Consider the following 20,151-nt stretch of genomic DNA (forward strand, 5'->3'; position numbering starts at 1 on the left):
TTTTTGGCCACTCTAGACAAATCAAAAGGCCTGGCACCTGCCCTGCACACCCTCCTATTGTGAGTAGCACTGCCTCCGGGGCTAGATCATGCTCTCTCCGCGTGTTCCAGCCCCCTCGCTCCCTGTGGCTTGCACCTGCTGACCTCACTTCTTCAAGTTGCTTGCCAGGGCCCTGGAGCAGCAGGGATGCTGTCACTTGGCTGAGTCTCATGGTGAGTCAAAGGACTAAAAAGGTCAACAGGTTCTGTGTTTAAATCTTATTGCTACGATTTTAGTACCTGTTACCTTAGCTTCCTCATCTGTTAAGTGGGCATAACAGTATATTCAAATCTATAGCAACCACTCAGTATGTGTAATTTGCTTAGCATAGCATCTGGACCCATGATTTCAGTTCAGTTGCTCGGTCATGTCCGACTCTTTGTGACCCCTTGGACTGCAGAACGGCAGGCCTCCCTGTTCATCACCAACTCCCAGAGCTTACTCAAACTCATGTCCATCAAGTTAGTGATGCCATCCAACCATCTCATCCTCTGTCATGCCCTTCTCCTTCCTTCAATCTTTCCCATCATTAGGGTTTTTTCTAATGAGTCAGTTCTTCGCATCAGGTGGCCAAAGTATTGGAGTTTCAGCTTCAGCATCAGTCCTTCCAATGAATATTCAGGACTGATTTCCTTTAGAACTGACTGGTTGGATTTCCTTGCAGTACAAGGGACTCTCAGGAGTCTTCTCAAACACCACAGTTTGAAAGCATTTGGCCTTCAGCCTTCTTTATGATCCAATTCTCACATCCATACATGACTACTTGAAAAACCATAGCTTTGACTAGAAAGACCTATGTTGGCAAAGTAATGTCTCTGCTTTTTAATATGCTGTCTAGGTTGGTCATAGCTTTCTTCTGAGGAGCAAGTGCCTTTTAATATCATGGCTGCAGTCACCATCTGCAGTGATTTTGAAGCCCAAGAAAATAAAGTCTGTCACTGCTTCCATTTTTTCCCCATCTATTTGCCATGAAATTATGGGACCAGATGCCATGATCTTCATTTTTTGAATATTGAGTTTTAAGCTAGCTTTTTCACTCTCTGTTTTCACTTTCATCAAGACGCTCTTTAGTAAAGTCCTCTTCACTTTCTGTCATAAGGGTGGTGTCATCTGCATATCTGAGGTTATTGATATTTCTACCAGCAATCTTGATTCCAGCTTGTGCTTCATCCATCCCAGCATTTCACATGATGTATTCTGCATATGAGTTGAATAAGCAGGGTGATAATATATAGCCTTGATGTATATTATCCTTTCCCAACTTGGAATCAGTCCATTGTTCCAAGTCCAGTTCTAACTATTGCTTCTTGACCTGCATACAGATTTCATAGGAGGCAGGTCAAGTAGTCGGGTATTCCCATCTCTTGAAGAATTTTCCAGTTTGTGGAATCCACAAAGGCTTTGGTGTAGTCAATAAAGCAGAAGTAGATACTTTTCTGGAACTCTCTTGATTTTTCTATGATCCAGCAGATGTTGGCAATTTGATCTTTGGTTCCTCTGCCTTTTCTAAATCCAGCTTGAACATCAGGAAGTTCTTAGTTCACATACTGTTGAAGCCTTGCTTGGAGAATTTTGAGCATTACTTTGCTAGCATGTGAGATGAGTGCAATGGTGTATATTTTGAATATTCTTTGGCATTGCCTTTCTTTGGGATTGGAATGAAAACTGACCTTTTCCAGTCCTGTAGCCACTGCTAAGCTTTCCAAATTTGCTGGCATATTGAGTGTAGCACTTTCATAGCATCATCTTTTAGGATTTGAAACAACTGGAATTCCATCACCCCACTAGCTTTGTTTGTAGTGACGCTTCCTAAGGCCCACTTGACTTCGAATTCCACGATGTCTGGCTCTAGGTAAGTGATCACACCATCGTGGTTATCTAGGTCATTAAGATCTTTTTGGACCTATAGAAAGCTTTAAGTAGAGGTCAGCTCTTATTATTGTTAACTGTTGTTCTAGGGTTTGGTCAGTGGGTAAGTTTGCCTTTGGGCCTCAAATGTAAGTCCAGAAGATGCCCTGGAGGAGGTAATCTCAACCCATACCAATATTCTTGCCTGGAAAAATGCCACGGACAGAGCCACCTGGCAGGCTATAGTCTGTGGTGTTACAAAGAGTTTGACATGACTGAGCAACTTAACACTCTCTTTTTTTCAGTTACCTCCCTTAGAGAACAGTGCTAATGGAGCCAAGGTTTTCTGTTTGGGGCATATGGGGATGTTGGGGGGTGCAGTTAGTTTTGTACTGTTTCAAAAACATTTCTGCAACCCTGGCTCAGCCAGGCCATCTCACACACCTGTCATTATTCCAAAAATGTACCAGGAAATAGTCTAGAAAAGCATTCATTGATAAAGGGGTTGGTGGCATCTCTTTTGCAGACCAGGCACAACCATTTCTAAAAACAAACACAAAAAAACCACCTCCAATCTCTGTTGTCCTAAGGACTTATGCCCTGTGCACATTAAATCCAAGCAAACTCTATTCTATCAGAGATAAGGTTGAAGACAGTAACACGCCCTTCATGATAACACGGTAGACAAGATTAAGGGCAGGAGAGAGGTATTAATACATTTACATACATGAATTTTATATTTATAGCTATAATTATTCTTCAGCTAATAATAACCTGAGTTAACATTCACTGAACAGACAGGGACTGATTGCAGGAGAAGAGGAGGAGGGTGTAAGGTGTGGGCTGCCAAGATTAATCCAGGAGGCATTTTTAGTTTGTACTGTGTAAATCCTACACAGGATGATGGAGTCTGTTCTCCCTTGAGAATTGTATAACCACAAAGTGGCGAGACTCAGGGTGACACCTCTTCTATTCCTTTTCCTGCTGTAGCACAGAGGCTGGAAACAGGGGCCAGACTCCCCAGTTTTAAATTCCACATCTGAGCAAGTCACTTAATTTATCCAGTTTCAGTTTCCCCGTGTGAAATTCCTCCTACCCAGGGCTGTTATGAGGATAAAATATGTAAGAAGTGCTTAGCAAAGAGCCTGACATACAGTTAACATTCAAAGCTAGACATTTATATTACTATTATTAATTAAAGGTCGGTCTCTCTTTTTTTTTAAACTGAAGTATAGCTGTGGTGCTAAAGAAGACTTTTGAGAGTCCCTTAGACTGCAAGGAGATCAAACCAGTCAATCCTAAGGGAAATCAGTCCTGAATATTCATTTGAAGGACTGATGCAGAAGCTGAAGCTCCAATAGTTTGGCCACCTGACTCGAAGAGCCAACTCACTGGAAAAGACCCTGATGCTGGGAAAGACTGAAGGCAAAAGGAGAAGAGGGTGGCAGAGGATAAGATGGTTAGATGGCATCACCGACTCACTGGACATGAATTCGAGCAAACTCCCGGAGGTAAAGAAGGACAAAGGAGCCTGGTGTGCTGCAGTCCATGGGGTTGCAAAGAATCGGACATGACATAGTGACTAAACCACATCGTCAATTTACAATGTTGTGTTAGTTTCAAAGTGAAAGAAAGTGAAGTCGCTCAGTCGTGTCCAACTCTTTGCGACCCCATGGACTATAGCCTACCAGGCTCCTCCATTCATGGGATTTTCCAGGCAAGAGTACTGGAGCAGGTTGCCATTTCCTTCTCCAGGAGATCTTCCCGACCCAGGGATTGAACCTGGGTATCCTGCATTGTAGGCAGACGCTTTATTATCTGAGCCACCAGGGAAATCCAGGTGTTAGTTTCAGGTACACAGCAAAGTGCTTCTGTTATATCTATCTATTCTTTTTTCAGATTCTTTTCCCTTATAGGTTATTCCAAGATACTGAGTAGAGCTCCCTGTCCTATACAGTAGGTCCTTGTTGGTTATCTAGAGTTCTGGTGTACCAGCTTGGTTGCCCGGCACCATGTGGAGTCCTCCCAGATCAGAGATCCAACCGGTGTCCCCTGCACTGGCAGGCAGATTCTCTACCACTGGACCACCAGGGAAGTCCTGGTCATTTTGTTTAAAGGGTCAAGAGATTGACCTTTGACATAGGAAACAAACTTGTGGTTACCAAAGGGGAAAGGTTGGGCAGGGGCTGCTAATTAGGAGTTTGGGTCTAACATATATACATATTTTAATTTATTATCTATGTCTGAAGTCAAGTTCTTGACCCTTTAAACAACATGCTCAGAATGCTCACCAGAAGTAGAAAGAATATCTTCTCTCTGGGTCTCTCTTGAGTTCCCTGTCACCTTGGAGTCTGGAAGGGAGAAGGCGTGCTTGTTTCCCTCCTCCAGGGAAATGCAGACATGAAGGGGAAGAGGATACAAAGGTGTTTGACCTGGAGGGCTCAGCTACAGAATCACTGCAGGAAAGAAGACAAAGTTGTAGACCTGAGAAAACAAGAGCAAAGTTGGATCTGGGCAGAAAGACAGAGGACACTCAGCAGGTGTAAACTGGTCTTTGCTTTTACTCTGACACAAGGCCAAAAGTGTAAGCGCAGTTGTTACTGGGCACACAAGGCCTCATGTGGCTGAGATTAACACATTTTCCATCATTTTACTTACAGGGAAGCATGAAGTTGGATTCCTGTTTCCAAATCTCATTAAGAGAGAACTTTCAAATCAGGTACCATGCTGAGGGCAATTTCTCAATTAAGACTAACAAAATGCATTACCTTCATGAACAAGTTTCAATATTTCAATATTCTAGATTTATAACCAGACATGGGAATAACAGGTCTGTGGAGCCTTTGACTATTAATTTTTCCCCCTAAGTCGGCTTGGAGAACTCCCGCCCTGTCTTAGGCAGTATGTGCAGATCCTGGACTGAAATCCTGGTAGGCGGAACAGAAGAGCACACTTAGCTAATGATTCCTCTCACCTCTTTCTTGACATGTGGACTCCTGAGAAATACAGTGGGTGAATTTTATGACTGACACTAATTTATACAGGCTTTAAAGGGGGCCTTTTCTGCCTACAGCCTCTTCTTAGAAGAGTAAAGTACTGGAGCCACAGCAAGACAGTCTAAAATGCAGGGGAAGGGGTGCCTGGGGAAATCTCACTTGGACCAAGCGGATGGCCATGGATAAGCGTGCTGTTAAAGGACCAAATTAAGATGTCAGCGCATCATGGTACAGGCTGTCCTTCCAGAGCGAGCTGGCCCTCTGCTGGAAAACAGCCAGGCACTCAGTAATGAGAGAGAGGCTTAGATGCTTGCCAGACAAACATGACAGGGGATGGGACAGGAGCGTTGAGAGATAATTGGCAACTAAAAGCTAGTGAACCAGGGTGGAGGTGAAAGGCAGTCCAGCCTCTTGATTTTGTTTCCCTTTTGCTGTTGACATCTGAAAAGCTTCGCACTGGTGATCCTCATGCTTGAATCTTCAGTGCTTGATTGGTCTATTCATGTAGAAATGACGATTTTGAAGACTTTATGCTTTTGTCCTCCGTTCCCTTAACATGAGCTGCAGGCATGGGTTTAGCTCTTCCCTAGATAGCCTCCAGTCCAGTTTGGGGGTTCTTGGAGGGAATGCCCCCAAAGACTTAGGCCAACAGGTCTGAGAAGGGTGGAGAGGGAGCCCCTGGCACCATGCCACTGGGACACACAGGATGTAAATTCCTGCCACTTGCTACAAACTCAGAAAAGCTCTTGAGCATTTGCATTTGCTTATGAAACATGCTCTTGACTTGATGAAATGAAAAACGATATGAACCCTGCCCACAGGTTATTTATCCCAGCAGCAAATGCTCAGGATGTCTGAAATTCTATTATCACAGAAGCCCCTGTGGACCTCTGGTTCTTTTTCTCTGAATTTAAATGAGCCCTGATGCCTTTCCGTCTGTCCTCTGAGGTCCGATTTTTGAATGACAGAATCATCGTGGAGGCTCTGCTCTGGGCAGTCCATGAGGAGGGGGGACTCCAGCTCTCACGCCAGGGGTCAGCCGCCTACAGCCCATGGGCCACATGCAGTCTGCCTCTGGTTTTTTAAGTAAAGTTTTACTAGAAAACAGCCCTCCACATTTCTTATAGATTGTCAATGACTGCTTTCAAGCTATAACAACCAAGTTGAATAGTTGTGAGACTGGCCTGCATGGGCTAGAATATTCTCTAGACAGTCCCCTATAGAAAAAATTCCCTGTGGCATGGCCCCTTCTGCAGATGTCACTGACCTCGCAGCGGGGAGCATGGAGGAGGAAGTATGAACTCAGTAGGTTTCTTTTCCCTTCCTTGTGCCCAGGGATCCCCACTTTCCAACTCCCCTCACTCCTACCATGGGAGTCTTTGGCCCTCAGGGTCACAGAGTGAATTATACTCTTGAATCCACAGCCCAGCATTCTAGGTGGGCGCCAGGTCCTTGCTTGCTTTTACTTTATTTCATTTAACCCCTTCATCTCCAGCCCCACCCCCTGTGTCTCCTCACGCTTCCTTCCTATAGGCATGTCACTCAGAAGTGTCTGATATGCATTAAAAAAAAAAACCTTTAACTGTTAGTCGCTTGACTTCAGCCCACCAGGCCCCTTTGTCCATGGGATTATCCAGGCAAGGATACTGGAGTGGGTTGGCATTCCTTTCTCCAGGGGATCTTCCTGAACCAGGGACTGAATCCAGGTCTCCTGCATTGCAGGCAGATTCTTTACCATCTAAGCCACTGAGGAAGCCCAGATATGCATGAACTCTTATAAAAGGTGTAATGTTGTTGATTATGTGTTTGTGTTTTTAATGTACATAAATGATACTGTTATAAATCTCATTTCATTTTTTTCCACTAAAAATCATCTTCATTCAGCACTATGTTGTTGATATCTATGCTTTTTGTGTATATATAGTTCACTGTTTCTAATTATACCTCAAAGATTTGGGGGGAAAAGACAGTAGATTTTTTTCTCAAAAAGTGGAAACCTCTGGTGTATGAGTTCTTCATAACACTTGTGACATAGTATCTCCCCAGAGAAGACAGAATTTTTGAAAAAGAACTTGCCACACATAAAACATAATAGGGTTTACATTAATCAATAGGTTGCTCAGTTTTTTATCATCCCTGGTGTCAAATTTAGTTTTGAGGCCCTATTACTGATAAACATTTCACATATTCTGTGCTAATCACTCCCAATTTACCCCTACAAGCTTATCTGTGGCTAGCCATTCCCAACCATATACGGTCTATATCAGGTTTAGTGATAACCCAAGGTTAGGGGTTTCTCAGAAAATAAACTCAGGCAGGGCTACCCATAAATGGGCAAGAAAAAGCCAGAATGGTGTTAGTCCCCAGTAGCTGCTGGATCAGCTCCACTGAACCCCAACTATGAGAAAAACCCAGCGGGACCATATTCCCTCTCTCATTACCTTGTCATACACTCTGTTGGGAGGGTAGGTTTGGTTCAGAAGCCTCCTTGATGCTTGGGCTCCACAACCTCTCAAGAGTTGAAGGGTGAACTGAGCAGAGAATTTGCCAGATAAATAGTGTTTGATCCATGTTAAGTTCAGTTCAGTTCAGTCGCTCAGCTGTGTCTGACACTGCGACCCCATGAACTGCAGCACACCAGGCCTCCCTGTCCATCACCAACTCCCGGAGTCCACCCAAACCCATGTCCATTGAGTCGGTGATACCATCCAACCATCTCATCCTCTGTCGTCCCCTTCTCCTGCCCTCAATCTTTCCCAGCATCAGTGTCTTTTCCAATGAGTCAGCTCTTTGCATGAGGTGGCCAACGTATTGGAGTTTCAGCTTCAACACCAGTCCTTCCAATGAACACCCAGGACTGATCTTTAGGATGGACTGGTTGGATCTCCTTGCAGTCCAAGGGACCCTCAAGAGTCTTCTCCAACACCACAGTTCAAAAGCATCAATTCTTCGGCACTCAGCTTTCTTCACAGTCCAACTCTCACATCCATACATGACCACTGGAAAAACCATAGCCTTGACTAGATGGACCTTTGTTGACAAAGTAATGTCTTTGCTTTTTAATATGCTATCTAGGTTGGTCATAACTTTCCTTCCAAGGAGTAAGCATCTTTTAATTTCATGGCTGCAATCACCATCTGCAGTGATTTTGGAGCCCAGAAAAATAAAGTCAGCCACTGTTTCCGCTGTTTGATCCATGATTTTGTGTTAAACTCAAGGGAAGAATATTCAACTTTAACCAATCATTATTTTCATAAAATATGGTATATAGTTTCCTAGCTAAAGCTTCTGACTACACTTGTCATGACAATTTGTACTTTTTGTGTTGCTTTTTATATTGCTAGAAAAAAAAGAACTGTGTCTTTTGATGTATGATATGTATTTAATATGAGTGCATGCATATGTGCTCAGTCTCTTCAGTCCATGTTCAGCTGTTTGTGATCCCATGGACTGTAGCCCGCCAGGCTCCTCTGTCTGTGGAATTTCCAGGCAAGAATACTGAAGTGAGTTGTCATTTCCTCCTCCATGGCATCTTGCCTACCCAGGGACTGAACTTGAATCTCCTGCAGCTGCTGCATTGGCAGGTAGATTCTTTACCACTGAGCCACTTGGGAAGCCCATCTAATATGAGAATAGGCAATATAAGATAGACTAAGGATTTGCATGTACGTTTATAGTAACATCAATAATCTCAGATATGCAGATGACACCACCCTTATGGCAGAAAGTGAAGAGGAACTCAAAAGCCTCTTGATGAAAGTGAAAGTGGAGAGTGAAAAAGTAGGCTTAAAACTCAACATTCAGAAAACGAAGATCATGGCATCTGGTCCCATCACTTCATGGGAAATAGATGGGGAAATAGTGGAAACAGTGTCAGACTTTATTTTTTTGGGCTCCAAAATCACTGCAGATGGTGACTGCAGCCACGAAATTAAAAGACGCTTACTCCTTGGAAGGAAAGTTATGACCAACCTAGATAGCATATTCAAAAGCAGAGATATTACTTTGCCAACAAAGGTCCGTCTAGTCAAGGCTATGGTTTTTCCTGTGGTCATGTATGGATGTGAGAGTTGGACTGTGAAGAAAGCTGAGTGCCAAAGAATTGATGCTTTTGAACTGTGGTGTTGGAGAAGACTCTTGAGAGTTCCTTGGACTGCCAGGAGATCCAACCAGTCCATTCTGAAGGAGATCAGCCCTGGGATTTCTTTGGAAGGAATGATGCTAAAGCTGAAACTCCAGTACTTTGGCCACCTCATGCGAAGAGTTGACTCATTGGAAAAGACTCTGATGCTGGGAGGGATTGGGGGCAGGAGGAGAAGGGGACGACAGAGGATGAGATGGCTGGATGGCATCACTGACTCGATGGACATGAGTCTGAGTGAACTCCGGGAGTTGGTGATGGACAGGGAGGCCTGGCATGCTGCAATTCATGGGGTCGCAAAGAGTCGGACACGACTGACCGATTGAACTGAACTGAACTGAACTTATAGTAATATTTGAATTATAATATTGTTATCAGATTCCTAATAGAGATCCAGAAAGCTTTTGTAGAGTATCTAATGTACCACTCAAATTACTACTATTGGCCTCCCAACCTACCCCAAAATTTTAAGGCAATGCTAATTTACATTTAGAGCAGTATATACTGAGAAGAGACAGTGGTGAATAGAAAAGGGGATGATTTCTGCAGGAGGTGATGGAATGATCTTTTTTACTGGCCCAGGACTTGACGCTCTATACAGGATGGTGACAAGGGACTGCAGCACAGAGGTTCAGCACAGGTACAACTGTTTTCTAAATCACCCCTATGGAGTCCAGACCAATGCCAGTGGCAATTCTGTTAATTAGAGGAGGGCTCTCGACAGTCCATAACTCATTACTTTTGTACCTAGTCAATACTATCTTCACACAATTTCTTAGACTTATAATTGGAATAGAGGACCTGTAGTTCAGCTCATGGCTGTTTTGTTTTGTTTTTTCTTTCTTTCTTTTTTTAGCTCACAGTGGGCTGAACCATGTGCCCCCACCAAAAAGCATACATACACAAAATCAAGCTTGTCAGAATAAAGTAACTCAGGCTAACTCTCTGCCTTTCTCTCTCTTTATGAATCTGACTTCTGCCCACACACATTTCAGCATTGCAGACAGACGAGCAAGCTTTCCAATCTGCAATTAACAAAGTTTAAGAGACGGAATCAAGATTGCTGGGAGAAATATCAATAACCTCAGATATGCAGATGATGCCACCCTTATGGCAGAAAGTGAAGAGGAACTCAAAAGCCTCTTGATGACAGTGAAAGAGGAGAGTGAAAAAGTTGGCTTAAAGCTCAACATTCAGAAAACGAAGATCATGGCATCTGGTCCCATCACTTCATGGGAAATAGATGGGGAAACAGTGGAAACAGTGTCAGACTTTATTTTTTTGGGCTCCAAAATCACTGCAGATGGTGACTGCAGCCATGAAATTAAAAGACGTTTACTCCTTGGAAGGAAAGTTATGACCAACCTAGATAGCATATTCAAAAGCAGAGATATTACTTGGCCAACAAAGGTCCATCTAGTCAAGGCTATGGTTTTTCCTGTGTTCATGTATGGATGTGAGAGTTGGACTGTGAAGAAAGCTGAGTGCTGAAGAATTGATGCTTTTGAACTGTGGTGTTGGAGAAGACTCTTGAGAGTCCCTTGGACTGCAAGGAGATCCAACCAGTCCATCCTAAAGGAGATCAGCCCTGGGTGTTCATTGGAAGGACTGATGCTGAAGGTGAAACTCCAATACTTTGGCCACCTCATGCGAAGAGTTGACTCATTGGAAAAGACTCTGATGCTGGGAGGGATTGGGGGCAGGAGGAGAAGGGATGACAGAGGATGAGATGGCTGGATGGCATCACTAACTCGATGGACGTGAGTTTGGGTGAACTCCGGGAGTTGGTGATGGACAGGGAGGCCTGGCGTGCTGCGATTCACGGGGTCACAAAGAGTCGGACATGACTGAGTGACTGAACTGAACTGAACTGAAGAGACCCTTTCTGAAATTCAATCTGAGGAGAGCTATACCTCTGGTTTATAGCTAAGCAGACTTTCCACTCATTAAATTGAAGTGCCCATCAGGATTAAGGCCAGGAGTTCCATGAAAGGAAAAGTCTAGAATGCATCAATGAGGAAAGCAGGAAGCATAACAGAACTCACTTTAAAATCTTCTTTAGGATAAGCAGTCACAACAGTGAAGATTTTCACATAAAAGATGACTATTTTATTCATCCTAATTAGGTATCTTAAAAAAAAAAAAAAAAAACAACTTTGAAGAAGAGTCTGCTTCAATGCCACTGCAGAACCCAAGTACTTGGCAAGCACAGAGCAGTCAGTTATGGAGCCTTCCTGCCCAGCACTTGTTCCACTGAGACACCTCCTCCTCTTTCCTGCCTCCACCCCCAGCACACATCCAGAGTTTAATCACCTTCTTCCAGAGTGTCTTAATGATATATGTTCTGCTATTTGTCATCTTCCCACCCACATTCAAAAGTCACAAAATATCAACTGTCATTTTTTTAAGAAAACCAAGAAAATTATAACTTCTCATGTTAGCTGGGCCTAATGAACAGCAGCGCTTTTAGAACTAAGAGGATGGGCTCAAGGGAAGTCCCAAAGAGCAATTTCCTATATGAAAAACTACACACAGAGTCTGCTGAATTTTTTTTTTAAGTTGAAAGAGACTCCATAACTGACTCAAAATAACAATTTTTATTTTTAAAAAATGAAGCCTTAATTTATGAACCGGAATCTTCATAATGCATAAGCTCAATATTTTTCATATTTACTTTTTGAAAGGTTATTTGCTGATTCCATTTATACCTGCACTATAACAAAGCTAATAAGAAGTGGCAGTACTTCCCCACTATCTTATGCTTTCAGATTTGGAGTTGTAGAGACTCTTAAAAATTTCAAGACCGTGTCACGTTTCAAAAGGAGCAGCCTAGATTGGGAGGCAACATGAAAAGACTTCTCTCTTTGTGCCTCTTGACACTGTTTATGATATAACCTGTGAGGCTATTCTATCATCTTCCTCTTTCTTCCCCATTCTGCCTGGTTTCCACCCAGAGCCCTTTGGTTTTTTATCATTATGCAGTTCGGTGCAGAAAACCAAGATATGTGTCCGAATTTCATGAGCAATGAATGATTAATATAGTGCTTGGCATGGGATAGGGGAGGAAAGGTTTCTTTTCCTGACTACCATGAAGAAAAACTTCTTTGATTTAACCCCAACTCTTAAGGGCAACTAGCCCGTTACTTCTGTCAGGCTCCTAGCTGTCCTGCTGCTGTTGCTGCTAAGTCGCTTCAGTCGTGTCCAACTCTGTGCGACCCCAGAGACAGCAGCCCACCAGGCTCTCCTGTCCCTGGGATTCTCCAGGCAAGAACACTGGAATGGGTTGCCCTTTCCTTCTCCAGGGGACCTTCCCTTAGCTGTCCTGAGGTAGAGCCAAAAGGTCAGAAAAACCCATAATGAGTTTATGAGAATATTTCCTCTTAACATTCCTTATTCAGATTATTTGCCAGCAGATATGGTCATGGAAAGGCTATGGCTGGAAACCAGCTCTACATGAGAATAATGTAATGGATTTCCCTTCCCTTAGAAATCAACATATGTAATGCTATTAATATATGAATAGCAAAGTACCTTCAAAGTTGCTAGAATGTAAGTTTCTGGAGGGCAGAGATTCTTCTGTTGTTCACTAACATATCCTAAGAGACCAGAACAGTGCCTGCACATGTTAAAATGGAAGTGAAAGTCACTCAGTTGTGTCCAGCTCTTTGTGACCCCATGGACTATACAGTCTATGGAATTCTCCAGGCCAGAATACTGGAGTAGGTAGCCTTTCCCTTCTCCAGGGGATCTTCCCAACCCAAGGATTGAACCCAGGTCTCCCGCATTGTGGGCGGATTCTTTACCAGCTGAGCCACAAGGGAAGCCCTGCACATGTTAAGTGCTTAATAAATATTTGTGGATCAAATGAATGAAGTCAGAAGATACGGTACAGCTATGTGTATTTAGGAGTTTGGGAAGTGGGAATAATAAAGCAGTCAGAATCAACTGTGGAAACAGACACCACTGGTTCCTAATAGAGGTCACTCTTTTGAGGTTTGCTTTTCAAAAGGGTTAGATTTTCCTTACAATTGTAACTGACTCACAGAAATTCTGGCAAGCAAAAAAGTGATTACAGGAGCAAAACCAGGAACACTTTAATCTGCATTAAATGTCTAAACTTTCCTAATTCTAAAATTCACCTAAAAATTGTCTTTTCCTGTGCAAAAAATTTATTTGCAGAAAATAAAGTTAGTGAATACTGTATGTCTAACTTTGACTTTTTTTTCAAAACTATTACTAGCAACTACAACTTAAATATGTGAAACTAGTATGTGAAGGCTTGGTTTTTTTTGTTTGTTTGTTTGTTTTTCCAGTTGCTTAGCCTAGGTCAGTGTGACATCCAGGCCCCACCACCTAAACAAGAACCACTGTAGAGCCACCTCTGCACTGTCATGACAACCACTAACCCAGAGATGAGGGTCCTAGGATATTTCTCAACTCGGCCACTAGCAAGGAAAGCTATGACAAACCTAGATAGTGTATTAAAAAGCAGAGACATCACTTTCCCGACAAAGATCCATATAGTTAAAGCTATGGTTTTCCAGTGGTCATGTATGGATGGGAGAGTTATACCATAAAGAAGGCTGGACACTGAATTAATGCTTTGGAATTGTGGTGCTGGAGAAGACTCTTGAGAGTCCCTTGGACAGCAAGGAGATCAAACCAGTCAAAGCTAAAGGAAATCAACCCTGAATACTCATTGGAAGGTCTGATGCTGAAGCTGAAGTCCCAGTACTTTGGCCACCTGATGCCAAGAGCTGACTCATTGGAAAAGACCTTGATTCTGGGAAAGATTGAGGGCAGGAGGAGAAGGGGACAACAGAGGATGAGATGGTTGGATGGCATTGCCGACTCAATGGACATGAGCAAACTCCAGGAGATAGTGAAGGACAGAGGAGCCTGGTGTGCTGCAGTCCATGAGTCACAAAGAGTTGAGCATGACCTGGCGACTAAACAACAATAGCCGCTAGTAAACTGGTCTTTGAAAAGGCAAATTGCGTCGCAATTTCATCACCTGTTAAACAAGCTTAAATCTATCATCCAACTATTTGAATTGAAATAGTCATGATATGAAAGTCTTTTAAAAAATCATAAGGTAAACAAGAAATACAAGTAAGAAATACATGATGTGGTTGCATCTATATATTGACACAATACTTTACCCTCATTCCTGCCCTAAAAACAACTAAGGGAATGGAAAGTTCTGATTATGTCTTCTGGAAAATCCATGTATATAATCGCCTGCCTTTTGCAGCTCTGATGGAACCCAAAGAGCTGTGGTGTTTGAGAAGGCAGCTCTGGTTCAATATCGGTCTGTAGCGTAATAACTACTCCTCAAATTAGTTGATGTCTCTAAGCTCCAATTTCTCCACCGGTAACATGGCAACCCACTCCAGTGTTCTTGCCAGGAGAATCCCAGGGATGGGGGAGCCTAGTGGGCTGCCATCTATGCGGTCGCATAGAGTCGGACACGACTGAAGCGATGCAGCAGCAGCAACATGGGAATAATGAACAGAGCTGCTGTAAAGTGAGAACAATGTCCAAATAATTTGTAATAGGAATAGCAACAATGTATCTTTTCATATTAGTTTTTTTCAGATCTGAGATTCAAATTCAGGTTTTATTTCAGATATAGCCCCACTTCCTTTATTCCGGAGTTACATTTGTTCTTAAGTAAACTTGGTGCTCATTCTGTGTGTAAGGAGAAAATATCTGTGATATTTTGGCATGTTAAGTGGCATGTGCCTTAGTAAAGTATCATTCAGAAGACCTCACCCTTGATACAAGTTACAATTGAAGAGACAATTCACAGAATTCTTTGTGCACTTATATTTTTAAGCCTCCCTTTCAGTGCAAATTTTGCTTATAGCAACCAGTGCTTAAGCCAATATTGTTGACCAGGTAAATAACACATGAAAATGTAATTCCTGATTAAAGGTCTCCATGATGAAAAGGATCAGACCACCTCCCTGAAAAGATCTGGAAAAAGCAGCATCTCATCACAGCACTTCTATTACCTACACTTTCTTCTCCACCTCTCTTTTTGGGCTACCCTAATTGTCTGCAGAAAAAGTCTCCATATTGCCAGCTTCCTGGGTCTCACCTTAGAACACATCTATATACACAAAGATACTAACTGAAGAAGAGAAAGAGAGGAAGGAGGAGGAGAAGAAGAATTGTGTTGGTAAGGAGTTAAATACAGTTGACCTTTGAACACTGCAGTGGGTGGGGAGATAGGGGCACCCACACCCTGCAGAGGGAAAATCTGAGACACTTGTCACAGTGGGATGTCTGTGGTTCTGCAATCTCGGATTTATTGGGGAAAAAATTCCTTGCATAAGTGGCAGGGGAGGGGAGAGTGGACCACATATTTTAATCCTGTTCACTGATGCTAAACACCTCCAAACAAATTTCCATATCTTCACTTTGTGGTAAAGCTGCAAAGTATACCTATGACTTTTTTATTGTAAAATACACATAACATAAAACTTACAATTGTGGCCATTTTTTAGGTATATAGTTCAGTGGCATTAAGTGAATTTACATTGTTTTGCAACCATCAGCACCATCCATCTGCAGAGATTCCTCATCTTCTCAAATGGAGACTGTACCTCTCAAACAATAACTCCCCATTCCCCAGAGTTCCCAGTCCCTGGTAACCTACAGTCTACTTTCTGTCTCTATGAACTGGACTACTCTAGATTTCTCATGTAAGTGAAATAACACAATATTTACATTATTTTTTGTGTGTGGCTTCTTTTCGTTTAGCATTACGTCTTCAAGGTTCATCCCTACTACAGCAAGCATCAAAATCTCATTTATTGTTAAGGCTGAGCCATATTTCATTTTATGTATAAACCACATCTTGTTTATCTATTGATCCATCCATGAATGTTTGGTTCTTTTCTACCTTTTGACTATTGTGAATAATGCTGCTATGAACATTGATATACAAATATCTGTTCAAGTCTCTGCTTTCAGTTCTTCTGGGTATATACCCCGTAATGGAATTGCTAGATCATAGCAATGACACCCCACTCCAGTACTCTTGCCTGGAAAATCCCATGGACAGAGGAGCCTGGTGGGCTGCAGTCCATGGCGTCACTGAGAGTCAGACATGACTGAGCAACTTTCACTTTTCACTTTCATCCACTGGAGAAGGAAATGGCAACCCACTCCAGTGTTCTTGCCTGGAGAATCCCAGGGATGGGGGAGCCTGGTGGGCTGCCGTCTATGGGGTCTCACAGAGTTGGACACGACTGAAGCAACTTAGCAGCAGCATGGGTATTCTATCAGCCTTTTTAAGGATTTGCCATACTGTTTTCCACAGTGGCTGTACCATTTTACATTTCTACCAGCAATGCACAAACTTTCTAATTTCTCCACACCCTCATCAACAGTTGATATTCTCTGTTTTTCTTTCTCCCAATAATAGCCATCCCAATGGATGTGACATGATATCTCCTAACGAGTGTGATGTGGTATCTCACTGTGGCTTAATTTACATTTTCCTAAGGATGATGGACAAGGAGGCCTGGCGTGCTGCAATTCATGGGGTCACAAAGAGTCGGACATGACTGAGCAACTGAACTGAACTGAAGGATGAGTTATATTGAGCATACTATTTCTCTTGAATCAACTAAAACTCATTGGCTGGACAGTCAGGGCAGCACTGCCTCACATCCTGTGCGAGCGGGTACTCTGCCCACTCAGTGTCCCTGTCTCCAGCATCCTGCCGGTGTCTCTCTCCCTGCCACCCCTTGGCTCAGCCCAGCAGAAGTCAGAGGGTGGGGGGACTTTTGATGTAGTACAGATAGGTCTCCCAGGAGGCAGAGCAGGGTAGGGTAATGAGGATATATGGAAGGGCAAATGGAAACTATTTTACCATTCCAATATGTTAATGACTACTATTCTAAATCCATCACAAAATCTAGTGCAATGATGGGTTCATGGTAGACAATAAATGCTTATAAACTTGACTTTTTTTTTTTTGCCTGATGTCTTGAAGCAGAAGTCGAGATTAAGGTTATGATCTACCTACTTTACCTACAGCTTCACGTAGTTAATCAGCGTAACCCATCCCTGCCACAGACACAACTCTTTTGCCTTTCCAGCTGTCATAAGGGCCGTACCTATTAGCTCCTCCTCTCACCATCAGGGCAAAGGGCCAGTAAAGGGAGATTGTTGAAGCTGGGTGATGTGTGCATGGCCTCTCTACTTTTGTATATACTTTCAATTGTGCCTAACAGAAAGCTTATTGGGCTTCCCTGGTGGCTCAGTGGTAAAGAATCTACCTCCAATTCAGGAGACACGGGTTCAGTCCCTGGTCCAGGAAGCTTCCAAATGCTGCAGAGCAACTAAGCCCATGGGCCACAACTATTGAGCCTGTGCCCGAGAGCCACAGCTCCTGAAGTTCCAGTGCCCGAGAGCCTGTGCTCGTAAAAGAGGAAGCCACCGCAGTGAGAAGCCTGTGCACAACTGGAGAAAAACCCACGCTATCTGCAACTAGAGAAAAGCCAGTGCAGCAATGGAGACCCAGCACAGACAAAATAAATAAATAATAAATAAATACATAAATAAAACTAAAATTAAATAACGCTTATTAAAATAAAGATACCAGGCTGCACGACTGACCGTGTAAAGGAAGGGCCCACCCACGGTCTTGTATGCCCATCTGTTTTTTCCTTTGGGTAATTAACTTGGAATTTATGGGTAATTATTATTGGGTCTGTTTTTTAAGTTATATAATTAATTCTACAAATGCTTCAGGCATTTTATGTTTATGACATATAAGCATAAATTACAGGTCACTTTATTTGGTCATTTCCAGTTGCGCCTGCTTCCTGTTTCATGAGTACACCAAATAACATTTAGATAGCATTTAAATACCTCCTATAATTACACTGAAAAAACTTTCCCAAGTTACTGAAATTGGTTGCAAATTCTGCTTCCAGATACATAAAGTACTAGAAAAGTAGCCAAAAAAGAGACATGGACTCAACATGCTGCCAAAAATAATAATAGAACTTTAAATGTTAAACGGTTTTTTAAAAAGCTCTTCTCTGGAATGAAATGCATCCACTCAAGTTGTTTTCCGCTCCATCCTCCTGCTTCTCCTTATAGATGTGCTCTTCCGGCTGACTCCCTGATCTGTTGGTAGGCCTCGTCCTACTGAGTCAGCTGGGTGCGGCTGTCTGCAAGGGACGTGCGGGGCCCATGGAGGGCGAGATGGAGAGTGGAATGGGGACTGGGCGCTCTAAGATATTTTGAAATCTTAAAGCGCCCAGCCTCCATGGATTCTTTAGGCAAGAGTACTGGAGTAGGTTGCCATGCCCTCCCACGGGCTCTTCCCAATCCAGGGATCAAACCCGCATCTCTTATGTCTCCTGCACTGGCAGGAGGGTTCTTTACCACTAGTGCCACCTGGGAGGCCCTCCTCTCTCCGTAGGCACCATGAACTGTATCTGATGACAGGAGCCAATACTGACCCATTTGCTTTGGTGAAAAATGAAGATCAAGGATTGTCCTCTGGTTGGCATCATGTCCTCCAAGCACAAGTTACTTTCTGTTACAGATGGCTTTGCAGGTCATGCAAGGGGTAAGTAAGAGTTCATGTTTCCATCATCACTTTGAAAAGCATATCAGGACATTTCATTGTGCATCAGGCCTCTGAGTCTGGTTGTCCCTATTTGTGTGCTCAAAGGAAAAACCATCAAGGGAACCAAGACAGTCCTGGGAGTCGCCTGCATCCTTGAGATCCTCCCCAAGTGTGGACCACTTTGTGCAGAGGCCACTCAGTGCTTTCCTTCAGGGAAATGTCCTGAATTCAAGTCAGATTTCAATCATCTCCCCCAGTTTTATAAGGTCACAATCTTCAAGCAGTCCACACTAGTTAATGCTTTTGATAATAAAGAATTAAATGAGACAATGTAGACAAAGCCTGTGGCACAGGGCCCTCCCTACATATTGCTAAAGTCAACAAACAATAGCTCTTATTGAGGATTATTCTTACCATGAACATGGCACACTTTGTTCTCACTCAATCATTCAGCAAGTGATTATTAAGTAGGTACTGTGTCAAGCTCCGTTGCTGGCGAGTAGGGACTTGGCAGTGCATAAGCACAGCAAGGTCCCTGCTCTCATCAAATGAACATGTTTTGGGAGGGAAGACAGACAATAAGTTGTTAAACTAAATAGTTTCATTTAATAATTGCTATGAATTTTTTTTTTTTAAAGGCAAGACCATGGGGATAGAGAATGACTGAGGGGATTGGGATGGGGAGAGAAAGTGGTTCGAGATTGAGTGACCAAGAAAAGCTTCTCCAAGGGTGAGTCTTGCGAGATAAGGGGGCACCTGCCCTGTGAAGACTCAGAGGTGGGCATCACAGGCAGGGGGAGCGGCAGGAGCAAGGCCCTGGGGTGAACCCCATCTCAACACTGCACTGCTTCACCGCAGGCAGTGGGTACCAAGCCACTTTCCTCTGTGCAGCCGTGTTAACAGTCCCCTTCTCAAGGTGCCCAAGCACTTGACCTACAATCACAGTAAATTGCCACCAGAACCACAGCACTTTGAAAGTGAAAGCCGCTCAGCCATGTCTGACTCTTTGCAACCCCATGGACTACACAGTCCATGGAATTCTCCAGACCAGAATACTGGAGTGCATAGATTTCCCTTCTCTATGGGATCTTCCCAACCCAGGGATCAAACCCAGGTCTCCCACATTGCAAGTGGATTCTTTACCAGCTGAGCCACCAAGGAAACCCAAGAATACTGGAGTGGGTAGCCTATCCCTTCTCCAGGGGATCTTCCTGACCCAAGAATTGAACCAGGGTCTCCTGTATTGCAGGCAGATTCTTTACCAGCTGAGCTACCAATGTGATATTAACCCACTTTTATAAGTAGTGTAGAAATTTTAGTTGAACCAGTGAGAACTGTCTCTGAACTGGCATTGCTTGATGTCATGCAGACTTTTGATGACTTCATTCATCTATACAAGAGGAATGGGTTAGACCAATGAGACTACAACTTTAATATGACTTCCAGCCCCCTGGGGATTTTGCTACACACAGACTCTGGCTCAGTGGGCCCAGGGTGGGACCTGAAGATGATACTGATGCTGCCAGTCC

The sequence above is a fragment of the Bos indicus genome, chromosome 4, assembly GCF_029378745.1.
Source record: "Bos indicus isolate NIAB-ARS_2022 breed Sahiwal x Tharparkar chromosome 4, NIAB-ARS_B.indTharparkar_mat_pri_1.0, whole genome shotgun sequence".
NCBI classification, from domain to species: domain Eukaryota; kingdom Metazoa; phylum Chordata; class Mammalia; order Artiodactyla; family Bovidae; genus Bos; species Bos indicus.